This window comes from Octopus sinensis, linkage group LG1 (assembly GCF_006345805.1).
Source record: "Octopus sinensis linkage group LG1, ASM634580v1, whole genome shotgun sequence".
NCBI classification, from domain to species: domain Eukaryota; kingdom Metazoa; phylum Mollusca; class Cephalopoda; order Octopoda; family Octopodidae; genus Octopus; species Octopus sinensis.
In genome coordinates this window covers 208,840,427-208,855,165 of record NC_042997.1, presented here as the reverse complement: position 1 = coordinate 208,855,165, position 14,739 = coordinate 208,840,427, and the positions used below count along the sequence as shown (strand labels likewise).

The window sequence follows — 14,739 nt, the reverse complement described above, 5'->3', positions numbered from 1 at the left end:
TGTTGTATCCTTGAGCAAGACACTTTATTTCACGTTACTCCAGAGTACTTAGCGAGTAAACATTTGTAGTACCTGTAATTCATAAGGGTAAGCCTTGTCATGCTCTGTGTCACACTGAACCACCCCAAGAACTAACTACACTAAGGGAGTGCGTGTCTGTGGAGCACTCAGCCACTTGCAAGTTGATTTCATGAGCAGGCTGTTTTGTTGATTGGGTTACCTGGAACCCTTGTTGTTGTCGTCATGACTGATGGAATGGCAGCGGAGGAGTGAAGAATACAATGGACTTATTTTGTACAGGGCTCAGGGGCCATTCCACCAGTCATGATGAAAAGGAGCCAAAATGTGGGTGAACGGGAAAGTAGAATAATGCACAGAAAATAAAGAGTGGAGGAATTGGTCAAACAAGAGGGTGGCTATCAGGGGTATCCATCCTCATCATCATCACCACCATCATCACCATCACCACCATCCTCATCATCACCACCATCACCACCATCCTCCTCCTCATCATCATCACCATCCTCCTCCTCATCATCATCATCATCACCACCAGCACCATCACCACCAGCACCATCACCACCATCCTCCTCCTCCTCATCATCATCACCATCCTCCTCCTCCTCTCATCATCATCATCATCACCACCAGCACCATCATCATCACCATCCTCCTCCTCCTCCTCCTCCTCATCATCATCATCATCACCACCAGCACCATCACCATCATCATCACCATCCTCCTCCTCCTCCTCCTCCTCATCATCATCACCACCAGTACCATCACCATCATCATCATCATCATCACCATCATTTAATGTCTGTTGTCCATGTTGGCACGGTTCGGGCAGTTTGACCAGGGGTGGTAAGCTGGAAGGCTGCACCAGACTCTAGTCTGATTTGGCATGGTTTTCTAAAGCTGAATGCCCTTCCCAATGCCAACCACTCCGAGAGTGTGATGGGTGCTTCTACGTGCCACCGGCATGGGTGCCAATTTGCATGACACTGGTATCTGCCGCAACTGCAATTTTGTTCGGTTTGATGGGTCTTCTCATGTACAACATAATGCCAAAGGTTTCAGTCATTGCCTCCGCGAGGCCCAACACTTGTAAGAAGCTTTTCACATGCCACCAGCATCTGCCACTTTGCCTCCATGAGGCCCAACACTCGAAAGGAACTCAGCCACTTTTTCTCTGTGAGGCCCAACATTCAAAAGGTGTTCTTTACGTGTCACCAGCATGGGAGCACTTGGCTTGATGGGTCCCCTCAAGCACAGCACATCGCCAAAGGTCTCAGTCACCAGTCATTGCCCCAGGGAGGCTCAACGTTTGAAGATCATGCTTCAACACTTTGTCCCATGTCTTCCTGAGTCAACCTCTTCCATAGGTTCCCTCCCCAGTTAGAGATCGGCACTTCTTTTACACAGCTGTCTTTGAGAAGCATGGGAGTGTTGAAGGATGTGGGTAGTTTATTCCACGCTTCAACAATTCTGAGCATGACGAAATATTTCCAGAAGTCATGGGTGTTGTGTTGTGTTTCGATTTTGTAAGCATGTTCGTGAGTGTTAGACATATGAAAATCAAAAAGTTGTCTAAGCTTTTTGTTGGAGAGATGGCGGATAATATTGTGGATGGATATCTGACAAGTTGGTAACTAGATGTCAGAGCTTTAATTTATCCATGCTCAGGGAAGAAAGACGCTCAGAGTATGGCAGCGCTTGATTGCTGGTTATTGACTGGTGGCACATTTCTGAATGCTTGTGTGTTTTTGTATGTCCTAGTTTAAAGGTTGACGTGGCTGATACCTATTTCTTTACTACCCACAAGGGGCTAAACACAGAGGGGACAAACAAGGACAGACAAACGGATTAAGTCGATTACATCGACCCCAGTGCGTAACTGGTACTTGTTTAATCGGCCCCGAAAGGATGAAAGGCAAAGTCTACCTCAGCGGAATTTGAACTCAGAACGCAGCGGAGGGCGAAATACCACAAAGCATTTCGCCCGGCATGCTAACGTTTCTGCCAGCTCGCCGCCTTTAATCATACCAGTTAATCATAGGTGTGGCTGATGGCATGCAAAAAGTACCATTCGAGCGTTGGGCCTCATGGAAGCAGTGACTTGTGACCAAGGCCCTTGGCGATATACTGCGCTTGTGTTGACCTGTCAAGCCAAGTGAGACCGTAGTCATGGCTGATGCTGGCGTCAGGTCAATGGCACTGATGCTGGTGGTACGTAAAAGGCATCCACAACGTTCTCGGAATGGTTGGCGTTAGGAAGAGCATCCAGCCGTAGAAACCTTGCCAAATCAGATCATAACCTGGTGCAGCCCCCCCCCAGCTTACCCGTTTTCAGTCAAACTGTCCAACCCATGCCAGCATGGAAAGCGGACGTTAAACGGTGATGATGATGATGATGATTTTAACAATGGTTAGATCAGGGGTTCAAGTCCCATTCCAAGCAGTAAGTTGTGTCCTTGAGCAAGACAATTTATTTCAATGTCCCCTTTTCCTTGCTTGCATGAGTCAGATGGAATTCGTTGAGGCAGATGTTCTATGGCCAGAATCCCTTCCTGTCACCAAATCCATACTGGTTTGTAAGCAAGGTAATATTACCTGATGGCCAGGCACGTTTTCGTGGAACATTAGAAACGAATGCCAATGTTTATATGAAGCAAACAGCCGTTGCCCCTATCACGTCATGTCAGGGCAAGGCGAAAACATTTTATCAACGAAATTGTAAACTACACTCTCGAAAGCACACTGCTGCAAAATTTCATTAAAAAGTATGCATTTCTCAGAAAATTATGACGACACAAAGAAGGAGGGGCGCTAATTTGCAGGTCAGCCTCATATTTAATCTTTCTTCCAGTTTCAATGTTACGAAAGCTAAAAGCGACTATGGTCCAGGGGAGGCAACTCTTTATACCTTTTGTTCGTTTTGTTTCCGAGATACTTGCATTAATATTACAGGCGGCGAGCTGGCAGAATGGTTAGCACGCCAGGCGAAGTGCTTAGCGATATTTCGACTGCCGCTACGTTCTGAGTTCAAATTCCGCCGAGGTCGACTTTACCTTTCATCCTTTCGGGGTCGATTAAATAAGTACCAGTTACGCACTGGGGTCAATATAATCGACTTAATCCGTTTGTCTGTCCTAGTTTGTCCTCTCTGTGTTTAGCCCCTTGTGGGTAGTAAAGAAAGAGGTATTTCGTCTGCCGCTACGTTCTGAGTTCAAATTCCGCTGAGGTCGACTTTGCCCTTCATCCTTTCGGGGTCGATAAATTAAATGTACCAGTTGCGTACTGGAGTCGATCTAATCAAATGCTCTACTCCCCCAAAATTTCGGGCTTTGCCTGGAGTAGAAAATAATATACAGTTTAACTCCCGGTCACAAAAAAAAAAAAAAGAACCCAGTCTAATAGGTGTAAAAATCCAGGAGTTAAACTATATAGCCGCAGGAGTGGCTCTGTGGTAAGTAGCTTGCTTATCAACCACATGTTTCCGGGTTCAGTCCCACTGCGTGGCATCTTGGGCAAGTGTCTTCTACTACAGCCTTGGGCCGACCAAAGCCTTGTGAGTGAATTTAGTAGATGGAAACTGAAAGAAGCCTGTCGTATATGTGTGTGTATGTGTCTATGAGACAACCGATGTTGGTGTGTTTACGCCCCCATGACTTTACGTTTCGGCAAAAGAGACCGATAGGATAAGTCCTGGGGTCGATTTGTTCGACTAAAGGCGGTGCTCCAGCATGGCCACAGTCAAATGACTGAAAGAGGTAAAAGAATAAAAGAATAAAGCACTGGGTCGAGTTGTTTGACTTCGATGCAGTGCCTCCAGCATGGCCGCAGTCTAATGAGTGAAACGAGTAAAAGGTGAATAATTAATTTATGTCAAAGAGGAAGCGTCTACGAAGTCTCTTAATCTGCTAGAAATAACAACCAAATCCCACTTACTTGTTAGTCGAGTGTCATCAAAAGGTCCATTGGATGGTGTTATCCAAGGTACATTTAACCAGCAAAATTATCTGGGTTGGAATGTTGTTGTTTTTAATAGGTTTGCTCGGTCACGATGAAAGCAGTTTGATACAACTTTCACAATCAGGGGTCCGCGGACCACAGGTTGGGGATCACAGCTCTACAGCTCTACAACTCGCTGTTCTTTCACAAAGTAATTTTGGAGATGTACTTGCATAGCAAGTGACCTGATCTGAGGTCGTGTGCTGAAACAAAAACTGCAGCGTTGAAGTTGTTTATAAGCCATTAAAAAACACACAAAAACCGTTAGATTCACTTCAAGATTTAAATTTAATTTGTCAAAATATTTTCGTCGCTTCGAAACCGCGACCTCTTCACTGACAAAATTCCGTGCTATGCAGTATGGCTTCAAATCGACGAAAATATTTTGACAAATTAAATTTAAATGTTGAAGTGAATCTAATGGTTTTTGTGTTTTTTTAAATGGCTTATAAACACCTTCCACGCTGCAGTTGTTTTTCTTTCAGCACACGATCTCAGATCAGGTCACTTGCTATGCAAGTATATCTCCAAAATCACTTTGTGAAAGAACAACGAGTTATCTCCCCTGCACTGTAGAGCAGTGATTCCCAGCCTGTGCTCCGCGAAGGTAGTACTGAGGGAGGGAGGGGCGTGAACTAAATTCAAAATTCCATATATATACAACAATTTAATAAATAAAACATATGCATACATACATACATAAATGTACATACCTACATTTATATGTATATATACATGCATATATATATATATATGTATATATATATATATATGAGTACAGGACACCACAAATAAACGTAGAACACAACGAGAAACGAAAACATAAAATCAAACAAGGAAACGGACTCTTTTCAACAACGAAAAAACAGAGTACAGGACAAACAGTACAAGGAAAATTCCCCTTCTTCAGCTGCCCCTGTTTCGACTCAATGCGTGTTTCGAAGGTAAGGCCAGAACACGACCACGCCGAAACAGTACTTCCCACAATGTATATATATATATATATATGCTTTATTTAAAAGCAGCAGAAAATTCAACAAAATGTGTTACTCTGAGTTTCACGTTCCCGTTCGTCGGACAGTTTTTGCTAGAAAAACTGTCCGACGAACGGGAACGAGTAACAGGTTTTGTTGAATTTTCTGCTGCTTTTAAATAAAGCATATTACTCTACCCCTGGTATTTGAGTACTCTTTTTTCCACCTTGTTTCACATTTATGTGTTTACTCCGGTATATATATATATATATATAATATATATATATATATATATATATATATGTATGTATGCATATATAAATATATATGTATGTATAAATATGTACATAAATAAATATATATATGTATGTATTTCGTTTTGGGATTTGGTTTGCAAGATTCTTTATGTGAGTTTGTGTGTTGAAGCATATTCTGTTGTGTCTGGGGAGAGTCATTTTCTTTTTGTGCCTTATTATGTAACAAATTCACCGGTAAAATTTCTATTCATTTCCTTCTTTATTTAAAAAAAAATTGCTGCGTCTTGCAACCTTTTCAATAGTTTTGCATCGAAAATTTTAGAGAAATAAAGAAGGAAATCAGTGGAAATTTTACCGGTGAGTGTGTTAAATTATAAGGAACCAAAAGAGGGTAACTCTCCCCTGACACAAGAGTATATATATATATATATATATATATATATTATATATATATATATAATATATATATATATATATATGTATGTATAAATATGTACATAAATAAATATATATATGTATGTATTCGTTTTGGGATTTGGTTGCAAGATTCTTTATGTGAGTTTGTGTGTTGAAGCATATTCTGTTGTGTCTGGGGAGAGTCATTTTCTTTTTGTGCCTTATTATGTAACAAATTCACCGGTAAAATTTCTATTCATTTCCTTCTTTATTTAAAAAAAAATTGCTGCGTCTTGCAACCTTTTCAATAGTTTTGCATCGAAAATTTTAGAGAAATAAAGAAGGAAATCAGTGGAAATTTTACCGGTGAGTGTGTTAAATTATAAGGAACCAAAAGAGGGTAACTCTCCCCTGACACAAGAGTATATATATATAATATATATATATATATATATATATACACACACACACACAAGGCTAAGTATACTAAGAGAGATCTGTGGAAAAACTCATTTAAATAAAAGGAGTCCTCGGTAGTGAAAGGTTGGTAAGCACCGATGTGGAGGATTACTAAGCAACAAAAACAACAGCAAAACAACAATTCTTTCCATAGGTAGAAGGTCTGAAATTTTAGGGGAAGTGAGGAAGTCGATTACTGCGATCCCAGTGCCCAAATGGTACTTATTTTATCGACCTGGAAAGGATGAAAGGCAAAGTCGATCTTGGTAGATTTTGAATTCAGAAGGCAAAGCCGGAAGCACTGTCACATATCATTTTGTTCGACGCACCAATGATTCATCCAGATGGGATAAAACAGATAAAAAATTTGTGACCTCAACGCGGTCGCACGATCTACAGGATACAGGAGTCAACCTTTCCTCACATCTCGTCTGCCGTTGTAGAAAAGGAAGGCACATTGGATACTGTAGTCCTAGATATGCTGTGCCGCGTAAATAGATGATTGGTCACGGTTGGAACTGTTCAATGCGAGGCTAAACAACAACAACAACAACAACAACAACAACAACAACAACAGCAACAACAACAACAACAACAACAACAACAACAACAACAACTTTTCTGCCCTTCATGTCTCACAACATACCATTTCCCTGGTTTTGTGCCAGAGATGCTGATGTTCTCTGTTTAACCCTAGGTCAACCTTGACCAAGCAGACCTTTGACCAAACTAATCTCATCCGTTATCTTTCAACTTGCCTTCGAAATACTTTGGAAGAATTCGCAAGTAATACCAATTTATTCATAAAACAGGGATCACGACGTGGTCACTTCTACCTTGACCCCTCCCCTGGCTGAAGCTCCCCACCTCCACTCTTGGCTCAGAAGAACCACGGCTTCACCCACCTAAAAATAAGCGCAGGCATAACTGTGTGATAAGAAGCTTGCTTCCCAACCACACAGTTCGTTTCTCGTTGTGTTCTACGTTTATTTGTGGTGTCCGTACTCATATATGCATGTATACTCTTTTACTCTTTTACTTGTTTCAATCATTTGACTGCGGCCATGCTGGAGCACCACCTTCAATCGAGCAAATCGACCCCGGGACTTATTCTTTGTAAGCCCAGTACTTATTCTATCGGTCTCTTTTGGCAAACTGCTAAGTTACGGGGACGTAAACACACCAGCATCGTTTGTCAAGCAATGCTAGGGGGGACAAACATAGACACACAAACATACTCGCACACATGTATATATATATATATACATATATACGACGGGCTTCTTTCAGTTTCCGTCTACCAAATCCACTCACAAGGCTTTGGTCGGCCCGAGGCTATAGTAGAAGACACTTGCCCAAGGTGCCACGCAGTGGGACTGAACTCGGAACCATGTGGTTGGTAAGCAAGCTACTTACCACCCACCATCCTGCGCATATATATATATATACATATATATATATATACATATATATATACATATATATATACATATATATATATATAGATTAATCCAATACATAGATAATACACAACATATGCATAGGTACGTGGATACAATATATATATATATATATATTGGAGGACGCTCAGGAAAGAAGGAAAGGAGGAGGGTTTAACGTTTCGAGCGGAGCTCTTCGTCGGAAACATAGGAGAAGGAAAGATCCAGAGAAGGGAAGACAGAGGAAAAAAAGTCGCCAACGGTACACACGCGGTGGAATTTTGAATTTAGTTCACGCCCCCCCTTCTCTCAGTACTACCTTCGAGGAGCAGAGGCTGGGAATCACAGCTCTACAGTGCAGGGGAGATAACTCGTTGTTCTTTCACAAAGTGATTTTGGCGATATACTCGCACACCTGGAACCTGTGTCGGAGCTACGGTTTTTATTGGATTTGGTATCTATATATCGTTGCTTTTATGTTAAACTGTCGTTTGTCCAAATTTGGCCATATGTATTTTTTTTTTTCAATAATTATTTTGCCTTAGAACGTAACGGCAGACGAGCAACGGGTATCATTATCGTTACATATATGAGTGTGTGTGTGAGGTGAATAAAGCAAAAAGCTTTGAGCAGAGCTTTCGCCGACACCGATGCCCCACGAAGACGGAGACCTTCGCGCGTGAAATCTGGAAATCACGATTACTCCTATTTCTAGGAGACCTTGTGTGTCTGTTCACGAGCAACAGAAACCATGGCAGTGACCTCACTTCATTGTCGCAGATGAAAAAAGGTCAGCCGTTTGTGCTGGTAAGAGATTCTTGTTTTGACATGCGTTAAGGAGAATGAAAGGCCGAAGACGTGGAAGGATTGTAGAATTATATAGGGAGAAATGGTCGTGGAGGAGAGAGAAAGAGGGGGACGGAGAGAGAGAGAGAGAGAGAGAGAGAGAGAGAGAGAGAAGGAGAGAGAGAGAGAGAGAGAGAGAGAAAGAAAGAAGGGAGTGAGACAGAGAGAGAGAGAGAGAGGGAGAAAGGAGTGAGACAGAGAGCGAGAAAGGGAGTGAGAGCGAGGAGAGAGAGAGAGAGAAGGGAGTGAGACAGAGAGACGAGAGAGAGAGAAAGGGAGTGAGACAGAAGAGAGAGAGAGAAAAGGGAGTGAGACAGAGAGAGAGAGAGAGAGAGAGAGAAAGGGAGTGAGACAGAGAGAGAGAGGAGGGAGAGAGAGAGAGAGAAGGGAGTGAGACAGAGGAGAGAGAGAGAGATGAGAAGGGAGTGAGACAGAGAGAGGAGAGAGAGAGAAATTGCAGTGAGCCAGAGATAGAGAGAGAGAGACATAGAGAGAGAGAGCAAGAGAGACAGATAGAGAGAGAGAGGAGAGAAAGGGAGTTAGACAGAGAGAGAGAGAGAGAGAGAGAAGGGAGTGGGGCATAGAGAGAGATAGAGAGAAAAGGGAGTGAGACAAGAGAGAGATAGAGAGAGATATAAGGGATGAGACACAGAGAAGGAGAAAGGGAGTGAGACAGAGAGAGAGAGAGAGAGAAAGGGAGTGAGACAGAGAGAGAGAGAGAGGGAGATTAGAAAGATTGCAGGTTTCAGGTCAGAGAACTATACATTTAATTAGACATGTAAATACGCACGCACACACACACACACACACGTATAAGCGCGCTTACTCACACGCACACGCGCGTTCATATATAGATTCAAGTACACACAGAACGGTATGTGTCAGGTATGTATGTATATGTGTGTATGTGTGTGTGTGTATACATATGCAGGTACGCACAAGGGTTAGACTGAAAGTAATGCAGAAGTTCTTTCATTAACTGACACAGGTCAGTTCCAAACCGACTGATTTGGCAGAGTCAATTTTCCTCTCGAAAATCTCTGGACGAAGGAGAAGTGATGGCTGCCCAACGTCCACAGAAGGCTGCAGCTTGTTTCCAGAGATGACTCCACTGATAAGAGCAATGTGCCAGAGAGGACAAACAAGGACAGACAAACGGATTAAGTCGATTACATCGACCCCAGTTCGTAACTGGTACTTTTTTAATTGACCCCGAAAGGATGAAAGGCAAAGTCGACCTCGGCGGAATTTGAACTCAGAACGTAGCGGCAGACGAAATACCTATTTCTTTACTACCCACAAGGGGCTAAACACAGAGAGTACAAACAAGGACAGACAAAGGTATTAAGTCGATTATATCGACCCCAGTGCGTAACTGGTACTTATTTAATCAACCCTGAAAGCATGAAAGGCAAAGTCAACCTCGGCTGAATTTGAACTCAGAACGTAGCGACAGACGAAATACTGCTAAGGATTTCGCCCGGCGTGCTAAAGTTTTAATTTCTTTATTGCCCACAAGGAGCTACACACAGAGGGGACAAAGAAGGACAGACAAAGGGATTAAGTCGATTAGATCGACGCCAGTGCGTAACTGGTACTTAATTTATCGACCCCGAAAGGATGAAAGGTAAAGTCGACCTCGGCGGAATTTGAACTCAGAACGTAACGTTGGAAAGTGCAGGCGTGGCTGTGTGGTAAGAAGTTTGGAAAGTGCAGGCGTGGCTGTGTGGTAAGAAGTTTGTTTCCCAACCACTTGGTTCCGAGTTCAGTCCTAGTGCAAGGCACAATGAACAAGTGTCTTCTACTATAGCCTCGGGCCGATCAAACCCTTGTGAGTGGATTCCGTAGATTGAAACTGAAAGTGTGTGTGTGTGCTTACGCCCCACCCTCACCCCAGCGCTTGGGAACCGGTGTTGGTGTGTTTAAGCCATTATAACTTATCGCTTTGGCAAAAGGGTCCGATAGAATAAAGTAATGGGATTTGTTCGTTTCACTAAAACTCTTCAAGGCGGTGCCCCAGCATGGCCGCAGTCTAATGACTGAAACAGGTAAAAGAACAAAAGAATAGAAGACAAACGGTTAAAATGATTGACACTGATAGACGAGTGATCGTCCGTGACAGACGAGTGATCGTCCGTGAGCTCACTTCGCAAGTGGATTGTGGTCACGGTACGACTGAAGAAAACGATGGCAGATTTGGCGTTGGAAAGTGTACCGCTTCACCCAGGGCAGAAATTTTTTAAAAGGCGGCGAGCTGGCAGACACGCCGGGCGAAATGCTGAGCTTACGTTGTGAGTTCAAATTCCGCCGAGGTCGACTTTGCCTTTCATCCTTTCGGGGTCGATTAAATAAGTACCAGTTACGCACTGGGGTCGATGTAATCGACTTAATCCGTTTGTCTGTCCTTGTTTGTCCCCTCCGTGTTTAGCCCCTTGTGGGTAGTAAAGAAATAGGTATTTCGTCTGCCGTTACGTTCTGAGTTCAAATTCCGCCGAGGTCGACTTTGCCTTTCATCCTTTCGGAGTCGATAAATTAGGTACCAGTTGTGTACTGGGATTGATCTAATTGACTGGGGCCCTCCCAAAAAATTTCGGGCCTTGTGCCTAGAGTAGAAAAGGACATTTAAGGCGGTGAACTGGCAGAATCGTTAGCTGGACGAAATACTTAGCGGTATTTCACCCGTCGCTACGTTCTGAGTTCAAATTCCGCAGGGGTCGACTTTACTTTTCATTGTTTCGGGGTCGATAAATTAAATGTACCAGTTGCGTACTGGGGTCAATCTAATCGAATGGCCCTCTCCCCCAAAATTTTGGGCCTTGTGCTTAGAGTAGAAAAGAAGATTTATTTTGCTTAGCTTACGTTGTGAGTTCAAATTCCGCCGAGGTCGACTTTGCCTTTCATCCTATCGGGGTCGATTAAATAAGTACAAGTTACGGACTGGGGTCGATATAATCGACTTAATCCGTTCGTCTGTCCTTGTTTGTCCCCTCTGTGGGCAGTAAAGAAATAGGTATTGGAAAGTGTACAGAGAGAGGAAAATGTTGGGAGGCCATCTTGTCAGAATGTTGGTAATTAATTAAAACCTGGAGGAAACACACGTTTTAGACTTTCTCCAATATTTACTTCATTTCATTTTATTTCCCTTGTTCACATCCCTCATCCCTTTCCATTTATTTATCTATTCAATTATTTTCGGCTCAGACCCCTTTTGAGTGATCCTGGCCAGGTCATTCTTGAACGCTACTGGTAACATGTAACCCAGTACAAGCTGTTACATGGTCAGGTCGTGGTCAGCGGCTAAACTGGCAACCCCACCAAGCTTGCTTGGTGGGAAGGCTGATTGTTGGACACCACGCGGGACGAAAAATAAGACACGTCAAAGGGCGGAGGAACTCATGAATAGTCATCGACCCTAAGGCGGCGAGCTGGCAGAATCGTTAACACACCGGGCGAAATGCTTAGCTTACGTTGTGAGTTCAAATTCCGCCGAGCACGACTTTGCCTTTCACCCTTTCAGGGTCGATAAATTAGGTACCAGTTGCGTACTGGGATCGATCTAATCGACTGGCTCTCTCCCCCAAGATTTCGGGCCTTGTGCCTAGGGAAGAAAAAAAAAATTGTCATCGGCCTTCCAACAACGTGTACATTGTGTGTGTGTGTGTGTGTGTGTGTGTGTGTGTGTGTGTGTGTGTATTGTATATTTTTGAATTTTTTAATATTTAAACTTATACGTCTAAATATTTAAAAAAATTCAAAAATATTAAAACTTATACGTCTGTGAAGGCGCATGGCTCAGTGATTAGGGCGTCGAGCTTACGATCGTGAGGTTGTGAGTTCGATTTCCGGACCGGGCTGCGTGTTTTGTCCTTGAGCAAGATACTTTATTCCATGTTGCTCCAGTTCACTCAGCTGTAGAAATGAGTTGCGACGTCACAGGTGCCAAGCTGTGTTGGCCCCTTTGCCATTCCTTTGGATAACATCAGTGGTGTGGAGAGGGGAAGCTGGTATGCATGGGCGACTGCTGGTCTTCCATAAACCATCTTGCCCGGACTTGTGCCTGGGAGGGTAACTTTCTAGGTGCAATCCCATGGTCATTCATGACCAAAAGGGTTCACAAATACTTATACGTCTGATTAAGCGGCCTGCCGCAGTGGAGTGCCCTGCGTGCTTCTGTGACCCGTAGAGCTATACTGGCGGGAGCTATGATGTACTACACTTTGATAAATTTTGATATCTTGGCATCTGAAGCAGCTGGAGATACGATAGTTTGACCAAAAGAACTGGCACTTGCTAACAAAAATAAATCTTCTTGTCTACTCTAAGCACAAGGCCCTAAATTTTGGTGAAGCGGGCCATTTGATTAGATCGACCCCAGTACGCAACTGGTACATTTAATTTATCGACCCCGAAACAATGAAAAGTAAAGTCGACCCCGGCGGAATTTGAACTCAGAACGTAGCGACGGGTGAAATACCGCTAAGTATTTCGTCCAGCTAACGATTCTGCCAGTTCGCCGCCTTAAATGTCCTTTTCTACTCTAGGCACAAGGGCCCCAGTCAATTAGATCAATCCCAGTACACAACTGGTACTTAATTTATCGATCCCGAAAGGATGAAAGGCAAAGTCGACCTCGGAGAAATTTGAACTCAGAACGTGACGGCAGACGAAATACCTATTTCTTTACTACCCACAAGGGGCTAAACACAGAGAGGACAAACAAGGACAGACAAACGGATTAAGTCGATTATATCGACCCCAGTGCGTAATTGGTACTTAATTTATCGACCCCGAAAGGATGAAAGGTAAAGTTGACCTCGGCGGAATTTGAACTCAGAACGTAGCTGCAGACGAAATACCGCTAGGCATGTCACCCAGCGTGCTAATGTTTCTGCCAGCTCGCCGCCTTAATGATTGATAATAAATGAAGCAGATCTTCTCAAGGGACTGAATAACATTGACATTAATGGTGCCGAATTTAAAGATGAAGAACTTCAGTTCGCGAAGAAATCAATCAAGGAAGGTAAATCTTTGGGTTCAGGTAACATTGCACTCGAAGTTTTGAAACGATGTAATTTCGACGAAATTGGGCTATACTTTGCAAACAAACTATTGAAAGAGAAGATGAAGCCAAAGCTGTTATCAGAGTTGGATCTGCTCCCTATTCCAAAATCAGGAAATCTCCGTGATACCAAGAACTATCTTCAACAGTGGCCAAAATCACAAACAAAATTATCTTATTACAACCTAGTATCGATAAACATCAAGGACAAAATCAGAATGATTTCTGACCTCGTCGATCCGCAGCAACACATATTCTAACTTCGAAAAGGTTAATTGAAGAAGTCGAAGCACACAATAGAAAAACTGTCATCCTATATGGTGATTTCAAGAAGGCTTTTGATTCCATTCACAGAGGCAAGATGCTCACAATCCTAAAAGAGTATGATATACCTCTAAAACTTCTCTATGCCATAGCGAAGCTTTGCGAACATACAAAAGCAAGAACTATAAACATATGATAGAGAAAAAATAACAGCAGGAATACTTAAAGGGGATATACTTGCACAGTATCCCTTTGTTCCAGTGCTAGGCTATGTGGTGCGCAAGACCTTAGAAGGAAAAGAGGAATAATAGGGGTTTAAGTTGGAAAAAACGGAGAAGTAGACGAGTTGCACCAAAAATAAATACTTACAGATCTAGATGTTGCAGACGACATTGCTCTTCTCTCTGAAGAGATACATCGGGCAGAGGAAGTGCTCAACAGACTGGAAGTTGAAGCTGCAAAGGTTGGCCTGTACTGTAACTCAGATAAAACTAATAAGGTCTTCAATGAAGACACCGAGCAACCAAATCACCTCAGTGCGAGAAACGGATGAGAACTTAAGGAAGTTACTAACTTCAAGTACCTCTTTCTTTATTACCCACAAGGGGCCAAACACAGAGAGGACAAACAAGGACAGACAAAGGGATTAAGTCGATTATATCGACCCCAGTGCGTAACTGGTACTTAATTTTATCGAACCCGAAAGGATCAAAGGCAAAGTCGACCTCGGTGGAATTTGAACCCAGAACGTAACGGCAGACGAAATACCTCTTTCTTTACTACCCACAAGGGACTAAACACAGAGAGGACAAACAAGGACAGACAAACGGATTAAGTCGATTATATCGACGCCAGTGCGTAACTGGTACTTAATTTTATCGAACCCGAAAGGATGAAAGGCAAATTCGACCTCGGCGGAATTTGAACCCAGAACGTAACGGCAGACGAAATACCACTTTCTTTACTACCCACAAGGGGCTAAACACAGAGAGGACTAACAAGGACAGACAAAGGGATTAAGTCGATTATAT

The 14,739-nt window shown here is 43.0% G+C and overlaps 1 protein-coding gene across 1 annotated transcript in view; it reads right to left on the bottom strand.

Annotated features, from left to right (window-relative positions):
- LOC115209840 (protein DD3-3) overlaps positions 1–14,739 on the bottom strand; it is a 56,870-nt gene that overhangs the window by 29,233 nt on the left and 12,898 nt on the right. The gene's annotated exons all lie outside the window — the stretch shown is intronic.